The 7127-nt window shown below is 30.9% G+C and overlaps 1 long non-coding RNA gene across 1 annotated transcript; it reads left to right on the top strand.

Moving 5' to 3' along the window:
- The first annotated feature begins 1146 nt into the window (after window positions 1-1146).
- LOC136271297 (uncharacterized) lies at window positions 1147-4240 on the top strand. Its single transcript, XR_010709214.1, has 3 exons — window positions 1147-1325; window positions 2817-2862; window positions 4049-4240. It is a non-coding gene; the product is annotated as an uncharacterized lncRNA (long non-coding RNA).
- The last annotated feature ends 2887 nt before the right edge of the window (window positions 4241-7127 follow it).

Raw genomic sequence — 7127 nt, 5'->3', positions numbered from 1 at the left:
AAAAGTCAGAAAAAAGTGACAGTTGTGATAATAAGTCTGTAACCCCCCCCCCCCCTAAAAAAAGAATATTATTATACAATTTTAAAAGCTAAATAAAACATATCATGCGGTTTCTGTAATCAGTGTTTTATCATGTTTATAAATATTTCCTTTAAAAAATGCCAATGTCAAGCAAATGATGTGAAGACGATTAGAGGATTTTTATCATTCATGTGTAAACCTATTCAAGAATACAACAAATAGAACAGCTTGTTATATATTTAAATTTTCTGATGATTCACATGTATCAGGTTATGTTTTTACATACAATGTGCCATTCGTTTATATAAAACAACAAATGACAAATACTTTTTTCGTATTTTGAAATTTCCTGTTAAAAATATAACAAAGAAATCATCTCACACAAGCTACATAGGATATCAGTCACATTTTTAATATATATTTACTAAATAAATTTTTAATAAGGAAATATGTCGATATGATGATTGTATTTATAAACTTCTGCCACAATACAAATTCGTGGGAAAATGTCAATGGTTTGTGTTTTTGGCTATCAAATTAAATATGTTTGTGTAATACACTTGTACAAATAGTATTATAGATTGATAAAATGAGTTGTAATGCAGCATATAATTTTATTTCCTGGAAGATTGTTTTATATATTTATGTGAACACAATAACCTGAAACTAATTAGAATTATTGTTAGGTTCAAGATATTTTTGCAGCATTGCATAATTCTATCTTTGTAAGTGTATCTTGCTGTGGCCTTCAACTTCACATATAAATATATTAATGATGTTTTGTCCATTAACAACTGTCACTCGCACTCTTATGTTAACTCAATATATCCCAGTGAGCTTGAAAAAAGATACCACAGATTACCAAACATCTGTTTCATATTTGGATGTTTTACTAGAAAAAGACGTAAAAACCACATAATAAACATGATGATTTTAATTTCTCCATTGTCAACTTCCCTTACTTATGTAGCAATATACCATCTTAACCTACTTATGAAGTTATTTGTTATGCAAGAGCAGGTTCTACCTACGAACAATCTTTTAAACGAAGCAAGCTACGTAAAAATAAGTTTTTTAAAACAAGAATATAAAGAACCTCGATTAAGATCATTTTTACAAAAGTTCTATGGATACATGTTGGCTGACGTTTTTCATACTTGTTAGACCATTATTTATACACCAGACCAACTTTGGTTTCTTTCGTTTTTCATGATCTTGACAATGAGCACACGGCGTGTGCGACCTTTTTGCAGGGGATGCTTATTCCTCCTAGGCACTGTTATTGAGGTCCGTGTTTTCTCAAGGTTTGTATTTTGACCATCACAGAAAAACTTCTGTTTCGTTTTTACCCGATTATGAAATTGTCTCGATTAAGATATTGACATCGATCATGACATACCTATTTTTGAAAAGGAGGGCACTGCGGGTCAGCAGGGCATTCTTTATCCTCCTAGGCACCTGATCCTACCTCTATTTTTTAGGGGTCTGTGTTGCTCTGCTTTAATTCGTATTTTGTGTTATGGATTTTTGAGATGGTTGACAGCTTGTTATTGTAATTTTTCATCCTAAATTTTCAATTTTTATCTATTTTATGTATGCAAAAGGGGAATTAACACTTTTTTACTTTTCTCTCAGGTGTATGTTTACATGCTCTAATTCTTCTTATCCCAACAATTAATTATACATATCTTTGTAGTTTGAGTTTTTTGCCACAGTTGACAATCCAATTAAACAAGATAAACAAGTTTTTGCCTTCAAAGATTTTACTTTTAACAAAAAAGTACCCTTTTCTTATGCTAAAGTGTGCTTAAGTTTATGTTTATCTTACATCTCAAAAAGTGTGATGACATGCATATTTTTTTCTAATAAGGTGTTTTTATTTTAGTCCACCTGAGCTGAAAGCTCAAGTAAACTTTTCGGATGACTTTTTGTCTGGCCTCCGTCCGTCTGTGTGTCTGTCTGTAAACCGTGTACATTTTAATTTTAATTTTTACAATTTCTACTTTTTTTCTTATACCAAATTTCAACAAAACCTCGCAAAAACTATAATTTTGCAAAGGAAATTCAAGCATGTCAAAATGAAGGGTCAAACCTTCTTTCAAGGAGAAGAAACATTTTGATACATCTTCTCAGATATAATGATCGCCCAGAAAAGCTGAAACTTGTGTGGAGGCAGAGGGAATTGTTCATGTTTGTTTGAATCATAATCACAGGGTATATAATGGGGCTACAATTGCAATTGGGTGACAAATTTTTACATAGAAACAATTAGAGAAATTCTTTTCAGAAACAAATCGGTCAGAAAATCCGAAACTTGTGTGAAAGCGTCCTCAGATGGTTCAGATTCAAATTTGTTCAAATGATGATCTTGGCGATAGGGTATGGGCGTAATGGTAGATCAAATTTTTTACATAGGAATCTATAGAGACAAATCTTAAACAATATTCTTTTAAAAAACATGCCTAGAAAACCTGTAACTTTAATAAATTCATAAAATTTATTAATAAATTAATAAATTAGTGTAGATTAAAAATTGTAAAAAAAAAAATAAAAATCATAATCATCAGTGGTAGGATGGGGCCCCATTTGGGGGTACAATTTTACAAAACAGGAACTACGCAGGGATATTTAGGGAGCATTTGGAATCGAGGTTACATGTCATTCTACGAAATAACAAAAGTTTGTTACATGTATTATTAACTTATTTAAATTTTAAAACAACGGAACGCAAACCAGAAGCTAATACAAAATTCCATAAACAATTTTCTTTTTACAAATTATACTGTATTTCGTAGATTTTCACATCGACGACTTTATGACTGAAAGTGGAATTTAGTTTAGGTAAGATCAAAAACATTGTAAACATATTCAAAATTTGAGGAATCTAAGAAATCTAATAAAGTATTTTAATATGATTTGTTTACAATGGAACAAGATAATACTGGGACAAATGTTAACTTTATGGAATTTTCGTTAAAAAGTATTTCTGATACTTTTTTTTGCCAGGCTTTTCACTGCCGTTGTTTACGAAGTGAAAAATTCGACTAAAACAATACTAACAGGAATGGATAGTCTAATCAATGCTTAAATGATAAATGCTTCTAGAAACCTAAATTATGAATTGTTTTGATGTAACATACCGTTTTCCGTGCAAAACTTAACACTTATGAAAGGATTTTTGGGAACAATACGAATAACTATGAAATCGAGATGGTGTAAATTTATTTCATAGGTTGATTGTTTTATTTAAACGAAAAATAGTAAGTTTTTAAGTCTTATTCAAAACAGTTATTAAGTCTTACGATTTTATTTTTAACAGACGCTAAATTGGCCATATGCCTCCTTAACCTACACGTGTATTCACAAAAAAAACTCAAATGTTTTAATTGATGGTTTTACTTATATGCAAGCATTTTGATATATTGTTACACATGCAATTCTTTAATACTGTAGATTCCTAATTAAACGCGAGAAATTAATATCCGCGTAAATTCGCGAGAAGCACTCTTCGCTGATTTTAAAATCTCGCCATTATTATTTGAGAGTTCAAAACTATAAGAAATAAGGAGAACAGTTCCACGTTCCCGATTTTTAAAATATTCTCGCGATTTGATACAAACAAGCGGGATCAAGGAATGAAGTACCCGCGTAATATAAGGAATTAACAGTACTGTTTAGATTTTGGTCCCTGGACAATAATTTAACCAGGGGCCTCACAAGAGATTTAACGTTTGTTAAAGGTTTATATTCCATAAATAAACAATTGCTTAGGATCTATTGATCTTCATTATAACTGCAATGTTCAATATGTGATATGATAATAAAAACATACTTCTACTAAATTATTGAATTGTGGATACTGATCGTGTTATATATTCTTGTTGTTTAATTTTTGGGAGAATTGGCATTGTATATGAGTTTCCGTTACGTGCTCTATGAAGTTTGGGTAAATGAAAGTGCTATAGCTAGGAAGGGGAAAGTCGAAAAACAACGTACGTAGGTTAACCAATATTAATTTGTTTTTTAGAGGATGTTATAGCTGATGTGGTAACCGCTGACCTGGCATTAAGTGAAACCGGTGAAACAATTTTACTCGATCATTAGTAAGACCTAGTACATTTATCAACTCTTCTTTTGTAATTTTAGAAAAAAGTAGATTTATTTGTTTTGTATTTCATTTTCACTTTACTTTTAACAATGATTGATAACAACATTAAATTAAATCACATCGATTATTGTAGAATAAAAAACACTGTTAAAATAGTTTGTGCCTCACTAGAAAAAAAAACTTCTTTGTTAACGAGGTTTCCACTTTCTAAAAAAAAGAATTATTACATAAGCCCCTGTGATTAATCTAAACAGATGGCTAATTTCAATGATTTATGCAACATTAAATTGAAAATGATATTATCATTATATTTTATTACAAATTTTATCTTTTTTATAATTAAAGCTGAACACACACGTAAAAAGAAATGTCCACCACTGATATTTCTCTTCTTTGCTGCTATTCTTCCAATCCATATATTTTAAGCAGCATAACCCCTTAACAGTTCAAAGTATTTTGTTCTAGAGTTTGGAGGGTAAACGTGTTTAAAAATCCAGACATGTAAACTTGTAAATCCGAATAAGTATGTAATCGTGTTGGTGTGTGAGACTGATTATGAATATGTGTAATTCTGATCGTGTAACCTATAAAGCTCGGGCAAAAACGCGTGTTAGATTTGACTCAGTTTCTTTTCATGATGCACAATCTGCAGCTTTATTGCTTTCATCAGTTAAATAAACCTTAAACTGTTCACACTTTCAATCCTTAGTTTCTGCAATTATGTCTCGTCAATAGATCATCTGACACAATACAAATTGACAAATGTAAAGTCTACAAGTTTGTCGAATTTGACATGACCTAATATGGCAACTGCGCCTTGCTGCGGGAAAACGGCATGCCGTAAACGCCGGAATGGATAAAAAAAAAAACCATAATATTCAGCTTAGCTGTTGCAATAAGATGTAAATAAACGACACTTTTTCTATCGAAAATGCTGGTATTATTTTTAGAAAAAAAATTCAAGTATGATTGAATCTGGACCAAACAGGAAGAGGGTCATGCATATAAAAATCACCACAGATGTGACAAATGCGCTAATTTCTGTAAAATAATTCTCATGGTATTTTACGATAAGTGTTAAAAAGAAATGCCTAATATCTTATTTCTCTTTCATAATTTAACATGTAATTTAGTTAATGCGTACTCTTTTCTAGAAATGAGACGGATCAAGAAATTTTCTAATGTGGTAAAAATATTTTGAGCGGCGTGAGGTTCGGAGACCGCCGTGAGGTCCCATGTAGCTCCATTGCTTCTGATTTCTAAGAATGTTTAGAGATAATTTTTTCAACCGGGTTTTTCGATTATTGAAATAGTGAAAATGGCGGGCGAGCGAGTGGCTGCCAAAAAGGTATCCTTATTTTACCGATAACTCCTTTTACAGTTTTCGAGATAGGAAATTGTTCTTTTGCATATCAATTATACATATATCAGAGGTATGCAATGTTCTAGGATTTTGATATCTGAGAATTTATCAAAAAATATCAGCTGTTGAAGCTAGTCATTTTTTGGCAAAAACATTGCATATAGAGTACCCCATGCTTTTGGATAGGTAGTATTTATCAATTCAGGATTGACATACTGTTCACACAAAAGAAAACCCGGTTAGCTGTGATATTGACAGCTTTTCTCTTGTTATTTTTGTAATTATTTCTGTATTAGTTAGAATAAATGACCTGAAAAGATTTGGTATTTCTGGTAATTTTTTGCAGAAAAATGAATGTAACTTAACATGCATTTATACTTTTTTTTTAGATATCAAAATGATTTTGTTGTTCAAGTGAAAGATAAATGATAAAACAATCTAAAACTGTTATAAATAAAAAGAAGTTTTATAATCATTAATTAAAGCACCAGGTTTTGTTAAAAATTAAAAGGTTTTGCAATTCGTCTTAAAGTAAGGAATGGGGTGGGTCAGATAAATTTGATCGGATAGGAACTGGTAGAGTTTAAATCATAAAATATTTTAAAATACATGTATATACTGTATTGACGATAATTTTACAAAATTAAGTAGTTGCTTTATGGTAAACAGTACATGTTCACAAGTGGCTGTAAAGCTATATTATAATAGCTCTCTGGAGATTTTTTATCAACCAATTTCACAAAATGAATCTGTATTGAACCGACATAGAGGACATCAGGCTCATATCCCGAAATGATTGCTTGAAATTTAAAAAATGCTAATTTTCACCTGCATGATAGGCATTTTCCCTATATATTGCCAACAATGCAAAATGAAACATTTTTTGAAAATAATTATTTCACGAAAATTAATCTTATCTTCGGAAATTTTATTTATTTATTTTTAAACGGGGTGGCGCTTCTTATGTCTCATATTAATCAAAATCTCATAACCAATGTCTTTGAATTCTTTGTTTTTCTTATCGATAACTTTCCGAAAAATAATACTTTCTAAGAAAAGTTGTTACCCAGAGATAATATGATTATAGGCCTACCTTATATTTTTTTTTATATTTACTATTGTTATATTCAGTAGTGTATTCTCACTATATAACTCTATATAGACGAATAGTCAATAACTGTAATATTAGCTCGTCCGAAAAATATTGACCGGTCAATATTTTTTTGATATTGACCGGCTAGGAATAATATCTAGAGAACATTCCCTCTATTTCAAATAATCGGCTCTGATTTGTTGATTCGTAAACGATGACGTAAATAATTCTTCGCGACTCCAAAACAAGGTGACGTCATAATAGACAGTCAGTCAAGGCAAGTAAACAACGGACGCGCAATGCGACGGTTTGCTATCATAACGGATATAAGGATTTGCGAATTACTGTGAAGTAAAATCAGGTAGAACATCTGTATGTTAATTCTTACGGGCGGTGGGATATCACAAGTGACCGTTTGATGCTGAGGATAGTTTGGAAATGAACTTTGCACAAAATTGAAATCGTGAATTCTTTGTTGAGCTGAGAAAATTACGGCGATCTGTTTTCAATTACTGTCTTTAATTTTAGTTTGTTTCTTCATA

The sequence above is a fragment of the Magallana gigas genome, chromosome 9 (assembly GCF_963853765.1).
Source record: "Magallana gigas chromosome 9, xbMagGiga1.1, whole genome shotgun sequence".
NCBI classification, from domain to species: domain Eukaryota; kingdom Metazoa; phylum Mollusca; class Bivalvia; order Ostreida; family Ostreidae; genus Magallana; species Magallana gigas.
The sequence above is the reverse complement of the archived record's forward strand: the minus strand, read 5'-3'. Positions and strand labels throughout refer to the sequence as shown.